The 13,188-nt window shown below is 38.0% G+C and overlaps 1 pseudogene; it reads right to left on the reverse strand.

The window, feature by feature from the left end:
* Positions 1-3,460: 3,460 nt before the first annotated feature.
* Positions 3,461-11,841, reverse strand: LOC149231225 (SUPPRESSOR OF ABI3-5-like; annotated as a pseudogene).
* Between the last annotated feature and the right edge of the window lie 1,347 nt (positions 11,842-13,188).

A 13,188-nucleotide genomic window follows, 5' to 3' on the forward strand; every position in this document is an offset into this window, starting at 1 on the left:
AAACAAGATTTAGAGGTAGCGTAGTCCCTGCCAGGAAAGTCAATAGATGGATAATACATAAACTTGAGATAGATAATACATTAGACGATACTGATGCAAATTTTATAGTCTAAAAATAATATCACACCAACATTAATACCAAATATATTCATTCAACTACAAACTTTCTAAAAAAATGGACCATCAGGCCATGGGTTCAGTATAGGCACTTCTTACGACGTCGATACATTTTGGCCTGCTAAAAATGTTGCATTCCCATTATATATTCTTATGGTTGTTGCTCCAACAAACAGATTAAAGTGAGAATCATCATTTTTGAAACTGAGAAATGGAGTGTAACAACTTGTTTAAGGATCACATAAAAATCTGCTAGGATCACAAAATGTGATGTACAAAAAGGACAAGATAGAAAAAACCCTTTCACCTTAAGGTAGTAATGAAAATCCCATAATTCAGTCATCTATTATTTTACAGAAGCTGCATAGGAATAGAAACGCAAAGGGTAGTTAAAGAAAATGCCTATTATTGAATGACTTATTAGTTTATAAGAGGTTCATTATAAAAGAAATGCAAAGGTGCAGTATATGTAAAAAATTATAGAATACATTTTTACGACCTAAGCCAATTCAATGCAAAAATTATGTGAGCTATCTTCTTTTAAACCAATAAAAGTTTTGTGCGAGAAAAAATGCATTCTCTTTAGATATTTTTGTTAATAGAATTATTTTTTCATTTATTAGGTTATTTAAGGTAGGGAAAGTAAACTTATGCTATGTCCAATGGGGTCAATGCATTGACTACAATCCTATAACATACTAAACCTAGATAATGGCTCACTCTTGATGCTAGTTAACCAAAGGAAATGGATACCACCACTCAAACTTTTAAAATATACAGGCCCATCAAGGAAGGAAAGTGCAATCCAGAGAAATGACAGGATAAATTTATAGAAAGAATTTCTAATTACTAATAACATGCATCCCTACTTCTATTGTTTGATTATTAACAGTTGTATGTGCATGTAGTTTTTTTTTAAGTTGACATATTTCTAACATTTATTGGAAGCTTTCTCCTTAAAAATTGAGACTTATGATAATGTTCTTTTATATCAATTCCATTTCCATATGTGAGAAACAAGGAAATGTGAGAAATACCATAGGGTTATAGTTTCTGAGAAACATCAAGTGGGCTGGATAAGGTAGGTTCAAAAGAATGGTATTGGCCACCCACAATCTGATGCATTAATGTAACCCTTGCAATACTTGAAGCAATTTCAACTAGTGATTATTGAGGGTCCAGCTATACTACTGGATCTTTCTTTAATGGATCATATTGAGAAACCCCATTTATTGTGATTGAATTTGTAATGTAAATACCATAAGACAAGTTATGAACTTGACTCTAAGATGTTTGTCCATGGTGTTCATTTAAGGCTCAAGACTTGGGTCTGACGTCCTACAATAATTCCCCATTATTAAAAATTTTAGTTTATTTCAATCAAGACAAACTAAAATGCCTCAATTTAACTGACTCAACATTATCACAAAAAATAGGTATTAACCTCGAAAAAGGTTCCTCATTTGAATCCTTTATTTCTGGAATGTCTCATAAAGTGGAGTGGAACTCTTGTCACTACCACCCTTGCCAAACTTTGTGCCTAAAGTATTTCCAAACAATGCTCCAAAGCTTCCAAAATTGAGCCCTATAAAAGAAGATTCAGGAACTTGAAGATGATTCAGAATGATTAGATGTTGATCATTTCGAACATTTAGTTGTTCCAGTTCTTCCTGCAACTTGGTAGCTCCATCATCCACATTTACAGCATTGGGTGGTGATAGAGATGATGCACTTATTTCAGCAACATTTGAACTAACTGTGCTATTGTTAATTACGCCAAGGTTCTCTGTTAATTACATCAGGGTTCATAGATGTAATAATCTGGTTAGGGGGATTTCACTTCCACTCCATGTTAGGCCCAACTGCTAAATAGGAAAGACAAAACTTGTCAACCAAGAAATGGTATACACAAGAAATGCAGTTTTTATGATTTAAAATTCCCTTTGTAACAACTAAATCAATTAATGTATAGGCACCTTGAACCCTAATTCAAAATATCAACAAGTTTTATATATAAGTTAAGACTAGAAGGAAATATTAATGCCTCCTCTAATAAGTCATCAGTGCTCACTGTAGGACATAATACAAAGGATTGCAATAGAATGTGCAGTAGATTTTTCTTGCAAACATCATTGAATTGAAATTATGTGTGCATTAGTTGTAGTAAATTATGAATAGATAGATGACACAAACTATCAATCCAATAAGCACAAAGAATTCTTCTATAACTCAAGTTGAAGAATTTAAAGTGAGATCGCTCGAGTGTCTTTGTTTTAAGGTATATTAAAAAAATTTATATCGAGAACAATTGATAAATGCATAGCAACCAAATTCATTATAAGCATGAAACAAGTATATATATTTTCCATTTAAGTATTGAAGTAAAAAATTTCTTAAATTTTTGAGAGGTTGAATGGATTATAATACTATGAGACGAAAGTATATGGGAGGATCTGAGGCATGTTTCATGCTATGATTTTTAGATTTCAAATACTTGCAGAGGAACTTCAATGATCATTATGGAACAAAATAAGATATACAATCTCGATTAGTTAGATTGCCACAATTCATTATCTAGACTAGGGATTATCGTACTCAATCGAAATAAGATGAGATCTTCATATTAATAAACATGAGGTTTTTTTGCATCCTTTGATAACAATAAGTAATTTAATTATAAAAAAGGATCCCCAAGTCATCATACTAATGTGTCTCAAATAGAGAATGGAAAGGAGAGTTCCCAAGCATCTAGCCAATCCTGCAACTTCTGACTTAATCCAAAAAATACACAAATTATAGCTTAAAAATACATAAATTATAGCTTTGAATGAATTCATTTGACCTTCCCAGCCAACACCATAACATAACCATGTGACCAAACGGTGTAGATTTTAGAGTTATATATTATTGTGGCATGCCATACTTACAATTCAACCATGTGACCAAAGTCACCAAACAAGCATGAGATGAAACAAGGGAATAAGAAACTGAAGAAATGTCGATCGGTAGAGCCTAATTGCATAGTCCATAAATAAAAGTATCACCTTGAGACTTGCTAGCATCAAGTATTTCACTCACATTAAAAAGGAAGAATGTAGGCCCCTGCAGTCACACCATAGATATAACTCCTCCAAGACTGTCAAGACAAAACAAATAGAAAAACTATCATGAGACTAAGGAGCAACCTGAATAGACTTTCCCGAAGCTTAGTCACTTTATTTATCCCTTGGTCTTAATTGGAAGTAAAATTGGGTGGGAACTCCCTATTGACGATAAAATAATTTAGCAGCTTACAGTATGAGATGCCACAAGGAAACTAAATATGATACAAACATTTGTCAGTTTACAAATAGGCCATTTCATGAAATCTAGCGAGAGCCTTCTTTTATACACAGGTCCATAATTGTCTCTAAAATGAGTCTTAAACTAAGGGTCAACCTTCTGTTGTGTCTAGCTACCAAGACCAACTATATATTCTGTAACTTTTGCTTGTATAAGCACTACAATCTTGGTGCCATCCTTGCCAAGTCCCTAAACCAATCCATATAATTATAGGATCAAGATTTAGGAGACAACCAACCAGGGTTAAAAAAAAATTAATGCATGTTGTGCACTCAAAAATCAGTATCACATACTGAGGCTTCTTGCCAATCCATGTTTCTCAACATGTGATTCCCCACATTACTTCCATCAATAACTTTATCAGAGGTGATGACCTCATAACTTTGAGCTTCACCTCTTGGAAATATTGAGCCACATGTCACTTTGCCAACACCTGGGGGAAAGGGCATGTCAGAGCCTTTTCCTCTACTTTTGAGACCTAAAAATAATGGAATTTCTCAATATGGAAAATTGCAAAAGCCATATCTTACAGTCACATTTCTATGCAACAACCAAAACTCTGGCAATGAATGATATAATGATAAAACTATAAATTTCATTTATGGTGAGTTAAAAGTGAGACTATGGTAATATAAAATTTTGGTAAATATACAATCAAATTTCTATGTGCTAAAGAAAAATAAATCTCAATGGTGCCACCATGATAGAACTGCAGATTGCATTATTGATGAGATAGACGTGCAAATACGGTAATATAACCTGAAAAAGTCTTCTACAACTTGTATAATAAATGTAAGAAAAAACTAATTTCAAAATAAATACTAATGCTAAGAAGCATTGATAAAATATAAAAATTAAAGAAATTAAATCTTATCTTTCTTTATAGGCTCTAAGTCTAATGGATTGTCTGCAACAAGGGATGATCCATAAAGAGTATGTGTTTCTGATGTTCTATCTCTATAGCATGATGAGGAATTTCATAAAAAATGTGTTTTGGTCTAAGAATTGGTTGATAAGATCCTAATGCAGATGCATGTGTCTTCAATGGAGTTGATATTGTATTAGCCTCAGGAACCACACTTAGTCCAACCATTGATGATTGAGATATTGTTTCTCTAGTAGATCTTGAAAAGTTTACATCTATTCTCACCACTCATCTTGTTGATTCTCTAATCATATCCATTATTATACCATCGACACTATTAATAATAGATAGAGCCTTTGGCTTTACTGCACTATCAGGTGGAGTATAATTACCACCAAATGGATTTCCTTTCTTATGTCCTAGAGATGATAATCCCTTATTAGCTTCTTTGGCATTTATCGTGTTAAACTTAAATTTTAGAGCACTTACACTTTACCAAATAGATTTGCATTATTAATATTAATATGCTTCTCATTCAAAGAGGTAGGTAATGTTGCCGGAGAGGAATCATCATCTAGGACAGATTCACATTATTAGTATTATTATGCTTCTCATCTAAAGAGGTAGGCATCGTTGCTAGGGAGGAATCATCATCTAGGACAATATGAGCAACCTTCCCTTCATGAATATGTTGCTTCCACATTGTTAAGACATTGTTGATTTTATTCTTATTAGCCAATATATTTCCTTTAGAGGCCAACTTAATTTCTTTTAATTTTTCCTTCTCTTTCTTTGCAGTTTCTTGTGTAGTAGCTACAGCAGCATGGACAACAACTGATAAGAGGATTTTTTATATAAAGCTTCTCTATTAGCAGTGATTCTTGCATCCATAGCTTAAATGACCACTTTTCAATGATTACTTTTTCCCTCTGTATACTTGCTTGACGTCTTATTCATGTCACTAGCTTGATCCACATAAGGCATGTGTTGTTGTGTCTCTTGGTCATAGGAATACCAGGTACCATTACTGCATCATAATAGAGCCCTACATGATTGGCTATAAATTAAGGTAAGGAACAAAGGACTAGTGATTTGTGTTGCAACTTACAAGTCTCATCCACAATAAGCATGTGCCAAAATACAAATCTAGTGCTCAAGGATAATATATAGCATTAGAAGGGCATGAAATCGTGAAAAAGTCCTAGCAAAAGAAGGGTAATATGATAAAAATTAAATGGATACCACTATGACCATCATAATAAAACCCAGATGTTTCATCCTAGACAAACCCAAACTGAGAAACATTCCTCCTTCACAAGGTTCAACATTTGTGCACATAATTTTTCCTTCAGTGTGTTGTTTATCATCCAAGTTGTACTCCTTAGGTGCCCATCCAACAGATCCATAATGCAAGAAGAAATAAATGAACAATGTAAAAATAATGATAATTTAGATAATGGAGGTAGAATTTGGCAAACTTTCCTAGAAACCAATTTCTTATTTAGCAATGTATTGCGTCAAGTAGTAGAACCTATCAACTTATGCACATTAAAAAGATAATTAATTTTTTTTTCTTGAAAGCTAGTGCAACAAAATTCTACAACACAGAGAAAAAAACAAGAAGATAAAAATCTTTGAAAACTTAAAGGATGTTCATAAAAAAAAATGATATAATAAAAAACCTGATGTGTAAGGGTTTTAGCTTCAATTGTAGCACCGCAAGGCTACTAGACTGATAAGTACCAACAAAGGAGCCTAGTAGCATGAACACTACTTTCATATGCAACCCTCAAGACGTGACCATTAATTCCTAAATTTTGTCCATTAGATTCCCCCAATGCCTTTTCTTCTTTTTCACCTAGAAGGATACTCATTCATATAAAAACAAACTATGCATAAGAAAAAGAAAAATTAGCAACAAATAATGGGAATAAGCTTTGCATATTTCATAAATAAGAGTATGAAAGTCAATATCAAACGAAAAGATACAACTGCAAATCCCCTTGAAACATGAGTAAATTTTCCACAAATAAGTCGAAGATCCTGCAAAAAAGTTAGTTTGTGACACACACACTTATCATCTGGAAATAGTAACTTATTCATCAATCTCACGAAGTAGAGTAATCAAATATATCATGGTTACCTTTATAGGTTCATTCTTGGAAAATTCATAATGTAGCATCTCTTCATCATCATTCTCATTTAACGCACAAACAACTAGAACATGTGTTGGTCCTAAAAGAGAGAAAGCTTGTAAGATCTATGAGATAGTTCACAAACACAGTGCTTCAGCTTCATACTAGATGCCTTTGAAGAGAAACAAATATGTATGTCCCGCTTTTGATTCTTTGTTTCTAGTTGGTGTTGGATTACAAGAAGCTACATTAGTCATAGGAGCATGCTCAGTTTTCCCTTAATTGCATTGTACATAACATAAATGAAACATGGAACATTAATATACAAAGAATATACCATAATCATTTTCTAAAGACATAAATGATAAACTATACAAAAGTGAAAACTAGCCTAAAAACATTATGTGTTATGAGAAAAGTTGACACAACCATAGACAGTGCACATTCGATCAGCTACAACATTCACACCTTTAGAACCTACTTGAATGTAACCCGTTCTGTTTTCATGTCCTTATTGTGGTGCAGCTATACCTTGAGTTGGATTTCTATTGCAAAATGAAAATGGTGTAGACTAAGAATGTATATAGAAAACACAATATATAATATTGCATATATAATATTTAGTTTTCTTGAGGTGATCACATGAAAAATTTTAAAAGGAAGAAACTCAAAATATATAGATTTTTACCACTTGCTAAAAAAATGTCAAAATGACATAAAATAACATGAAAAATTATTGTTTAGCACATATTTTAATATGAGAGACAAATTTCAGTCTGATTTCATGAATACCAATAAGATTTTGAGATTAACTTACAACATCTTGGAAAAATCTTTCATCAAATCTCTAATCAAATTTCCTATTCTGGTGATCAAAGAAGATTTAAGTACAGATTGTTAAAACATTTCCATGATCTCTTTCATTGAGATTACAAATGTAGAGTATTATAGTGGAAGAGGGAATTCTTTCAATATATTTAAATAGAACTAGAGTGGGCCATTGTTGAGTCTTACATCATATTAGAAAGGTACAGTGCAGAAAAATGGGCCTCTTAGGCCCACACAATAATATTGTAAAAGCATCAATATATACTGATGTAATTTTACAAAACTGGGGTTGGTACTATTATCTTGTCAGCTTGAAGTGCCCAATGCTCATGGTAGCACATGATGGTATGATCTGCCCACACCATAAGCTTGTTTGAATAGTTAGAAACAACCACCATGTGGCACTGAAGGTGTTATAAAATCTCATCCATCCTCATTTGGGGCACCCCCATGGTGAGGTGTTGGCTTTGTGGGACCTGAACTAGGTTCAACGTTAGTTAGCCAAACAAATCTCGACACTACTAGCCCTTTCGGGATCAGCCGGCAGAGCGCGGACCAAAGTCTCACCCGAAGCAGTATGGGGGGATGACGGAACCAAGTTTCTGCATCCTGAGATGGCCGTGATGTCGGTTTATACCCTGTGCCCCTAATTTCATGCAGGTCATTAAGCCTTATGGCTCTATCAATCTACCCTTTATTCCGCCCTTCAGTACCTCCGCGAAGGTGTCTAATTGATCTTCGCGCAGCCCTAACCTATGGTCTAGGTACTTTCATGCAGCTATGATAATATATTGTATAGATTCTCAAGTTATCTCAAGTGTTTTACTTATGTCACTAATCAATCATAGTTAGCGTCGCGTAAACTAATATCATTACTTGCATTTAATTAACTAATACAATCACATATATTCGCACATCACATAAACATTGTAAATTGAACCCAATATGCAATATATTCAGATGCATTAACAGAAACTAAATACACAGTAATTGCATAATACTTCTCTTTATTGATGACTTCTAGTTTAATATAGACTCTATCTTCCCTGCACACACAACTGCAGGGGTCCGCGCACTCAGCTACAGACTTCCACCCTAGGCATTTGCGCACTCAGCTGCAGAGCCTCTACCTACACTAAGACCCAAGAACACTTAGAGTTCTCCACTCTGCTACGCTACATTACTTTTCTTAACCTCACTCTTCACTACTTAGAGCTTACTTAGCTCATTTTTATGCAATCCCATGGTCCACGACCATGGGTAGATCTTTACAGCGAACTTGACACTTTACAAAATAAGGGCAGAAAATCCTTTATGACTCTTGACACCTTCACGCGCCGCGACCACAATATGCAGAGACTTTACAACTTTATTACAAAATTATCCCAAAAGATGGGCTTTTAGCCCCAAAGCTACTCTTGGGGGAACCTGTTCCCAACAAGCCCCTAATACAACCATGGTGACTAACCCTTGAGTCACTCTGTGGGCATGGAGATCTTAGTGCGTAGACCTCCCAGCTCGACCTGTATGACTTCCACTTCAGTGATGCACTGCGTGGCCACCTACTTCGCATCCTCAACCAACTGCTCTATCGCTCATCCTGAACTATCACCCTCAAGCTGCACTGAATAGCTTGCAAATTAGCAAGCTTACCTTCAATGGAGGTTGTGACCGAATAAGCTTCATCCAACCAGGGCTTCATGCATGCCTTTAGCACTGCCTCTTTGTGCTGTGCTGCATCTACCTATTCCTTCAATGTATTGGCCTCCTCTAGCTTCGCCAGTCCCCGTGTGAGAGCGACGATGTGCGTTATACCTTTTACTTTGTCATAGCACTATTGCAGTTCTCGCACCTCTGTCTCTAGCCGCTATACATTAGGATCCTCCTGTAGACTCATCAGGACCTCGAACAACTATTCAAACCATCGTGTGTAGTCTACTACTGCACTTTCTACCACCGCTATGGCATCTGTGACAACAATTGTGCATTGCTCCTTTACTTCCAGCAGAGTTGAAGTATGGGCATTCAACTGTAAATCTGCAATCTGTAGCGTTAGCTCTAGCTGAACCTTAACCAACTCTGTGCAAGCATCGCGAACACCTGTAGCAAGCTTGTAGACCTATTCATCTACCTTCACATCCTCAGGAATGGCCAATTTGGGGATATTCAGTAGGCTTCCCTCATGGCCTTAATCATGCACATATTTGTGTTAGTAATTTCCACCATGGAAGTGAGGGTGGTGTCTCGCTACAAGGCCATTTGTACATTATTAATCTTCTGCTCAGTAATTACCCGTAAAGTGCATTGTTCGCAAGCCCTCAGCTCCATGGTCACCCCATTCTGTAGTAGGTGGAGTGCCTCCCCAGGAAGCGCTGCCAAGTTCAATATGACTCCCTTGAGGTTGCTGATAGTGGGCCTGTCAGCTTCATCTTCTATGGTTAGTGCTCCATTCGGAAGCACTATCGCTCGGGACTCCTTCGCACGTATCATCTCGGCATCTTTTGAAGTACTGATGGTGAAGCTGGTAGACGTTGCACCAGCCTATGATGTGCAGGTCAGTAGCTCATGGAGACCTATATGGATGGCACCCAATAGTTGTTGTTGTTGCTACTCGAATTGCTGCATTACCTCTGCGATGACATCCCGCACCGTGTCTCCAATGTCATTTGAATCTACCTCAGTTAGGGTGATTAGGTCCAGCAACATCTTACTGGCCTTCAATTTCTTTCGCGACCCAAATTTTTCCTGTCTCCTTGGACGCTTGATATGGTACGATGTCGTCTATGGGTTTTCTCCATGTAGCTTTATTTTCTCGTCCGTTTCTTCCTCTGTTTCCAGCAAAGGTGACCTCACACCTTTGTTAGAGCCACACTCTGTTCCACTCGCCTGCTTTTCTGCTTGCTAGGAAGCATTGCGCTTTACTTGGGTCTTGCCAGCTAACCTCTTCTTCCTCTTCTTGGCCAGTTGCGCCATCTTGAGCTTGGTCTCCTCCTTTTTGAACTATGCAGTGGACTTGCTCGACCCCACCACCAAGTCTGAGGGAGTGCACCACTCTACTGGCCAATGATCATAAACTGCATCAATTGCGTCATTCATTGCAAAGTAATTTAAGTCACGCTGCTTCTCCTAAGGGTCCTTTTGTGCCCTGATCGCGACGCACTGAAAGTCTGCGCTGAACTCCACGTACTCCTGCAATTTGGAAAACATAGTAGGCGACAATCGCAGTTTGTGACTGATAGCCATGGGTATGTTCATTTCCATGAACATCCAAAAGATCTTGCTATCCTTAATGCGTTGAGCATTCTTGGTCACCGACAACAAAGCATAGTTCTCTACTTCTGGCAGGTCCAACGAGACAAAGGTGAATTGACTGTCTTTCGGCAGTTCCCAAGCTACTAGCACAATGGACAGCAAGAGCCATGCATAGTGGAAGGTCTTGCTGAGCTCTTATGCCTCGTGGTAGTTTGCAAGGAACTCACTGCAGAGATAGCGTGCCCAATTAAATTGGACTCCTTCATCACATTGGGGTGCTAGAGCAACGATCGGTGCTGACACTTCATCTGCACAACACGTCCGCATAACTTTTTCTGCCAATATCTGCATGGCCAACTTGACCGCAGGGTCACAGATACTTGAGATGGCATAGCCTCACAGATTCTTTACAAACTTGAATTTCTCCTTCATGGCCTCCGTTAGGGCCTACTCACCACCTTTTGCACCAAACATCATGGCTAGACTATCCCTTATATAGGGTAGCCATGTAATCCTATGGATTAACCTGTCGGTGATGGGTATCGGCTCCTCCAGCTATAAACACCGATCGTTCAGTAAGAATAGTAGCTTCTTGATGACCAATATTGTAATGGGTGTGTGATTGTAGTGCAACACCCATAACAGGTTGAGCAGACCTGCCTTGTCTACTCCCCTGAGCCACTTCCACTGTTCTAATACAATCATCCTGGTGGTTGTGTGAACAACACGATGCATTAGCTATTCTGTCACCAAGTGCGGGAACTTCTCAGTATCATCTAAGTCCCAATCTTCTAGTTTGAACAGCAGAACCTGCCCCAAGTGCGGTCCTTGAAAGATAATATTGTCTAGCAACGGAGGTATGTGTAGGGTGACCTTGCTTTCATCAATGTGCTTTGGCAGTTTGGTCTTGCCTTTGCATGGAGGGATGTATTAGGGAAACTTAGTGATAGGGTCAGAACCCTCGACTTCAATGTCCTCCACTTCCACACCCAAATCCTCATCATCCATTGAGATGTCCTCAATCTATTCCTCCTCTAGCTCCAAATTAATAATTTTTCCCTGTACTTGATCGGTGGGCTTGTCCTTCAATGGGTTTCTTCTAGGCAATGCAGGCACTCGTATTGCAGCCTGCTTTCCCTTCTTATCCTTCGCACTCTCCTTGGCCAGGGTAGGCTTTGGTCTAGGCATCCATGGTTACTTGGGGACATCAGCTAGTCCCTCTACAACCTCTGGAGCAGCTCCCTCTACCTCCATAATGACCTTTGGCACAGCCCCTTCGGCTGTGACTTCTTCGGTGGCCATAGCTTTGGATCCTAGGATAAAATCATGGATGAGATTGCGATTGGACTCTGGAAATTGACCAAACACTAGGTAGTCAAACAATTCTTCAAAGAATGTGTGGTTCATGCACATCTGAGAGCTTGCCAACTCAATGTTCAAAAGGCCAAATGTTTTTTGTTGGGCCTCCATCTATAACTTATAGGCCATTTTGAATTCAAATCCGACCATTCCCCCCACATTCAGTTCATTATTGCTGGATTTGCGGCAGGCTTCCAAGGATCTTACCCATAAATTTTGTCTTAAATTCTGATCGCTAGCTCCATTTGGCTACATTCTTGTCATCAAATCATGAACAGTTACTTTAACGGTCACATACTAGCTGACCTGCATGATTTCTCACCAGATAGCACAACACACACTGTGTTGTTGCGAACCTTGTGACATCTCTTCATTCTGCAACATCCTCCAATCATGCAGTTCCCTAACCGACGGAGTGTAGTTTATAGTACCGCACCTCCTTTTAGCTTCTTGGAGCACTAAGACTATGCTATCTTCATATAGTCATCTGATTAGATCACCAGTGTACGGCTTCAATCGGCTACCATTCACCTTTCCTAGGAAGGGATCTCCATTCAATTTAACCATATGAACTGCTCCACTGTCGGTAATCTCCTTGATGACATAGGGCCCTAGCCAATGCATTCTGAATTTCCCTAGAAATTTATCAAACTTTTTTTCATATAAAAAAACTAGATCATTTACCGTAAAGGTGCACAACTTGATGTGCCGATCCTGCCATGCTTTTTCATGCTACTCTTGGACCTGTTGGTGAAATCCAACAAGAAATCATTCTTCCTCAAACTCAGCAAGCTGTGTGAACCTTTCTTCCAGGGCTCCGTGATCTATCATACTTGTCAGTGCTACTATGAGCAAACTAGGCACAATGTATTTCATGGGCATTACTGCTTCAACGCCATATACAAGCCTAAAGGGTGTCTTTCTAGTCAACTTTTTGCATGTCATCCGATAGGCCCATAGTACGGTGGGTATGCGTAGGTCCCAATCACTTCACTAAGAATTGAAAACCTTGGTTAGTGCATTGTCCAACACCTTATTTAAAGCTTCCACCATCCCATTAGCCTGTGGGTGATAAGGGGTGCTTTTCTAGTGATACACCCGAAATTCCTCTGACAGTGCGTTGATCGTCTCGCTCTGAAAGTGCGTACCACGATCACTCATTAATACCTTTGGACACCCAAATCGCATCAGTACATACTCAAAAAGAAACTTCACACGGTCGCGCCAATGTAGTCCTTCACAGGTTGTGCCTCCACCCATCGAGTCAAATACTCAGTCGCGGTGATAATG

This window comes from Pinus tabuliformis, chromosome J (assembly GCF_031772625.1).
Source record: "Pinus tabuliformis cultivar Carrire ecotype Pingquan chromosome J, CPIR1, whole genome shotgun sequence".
Classification (NCBI taxonomy): domain Eukaryota; kingdom Viridiplantae; phylum Streptophyta; class Pinopsida; order Pinales; family Pinaceae; genus Pinus; species Pinus tabuliformis.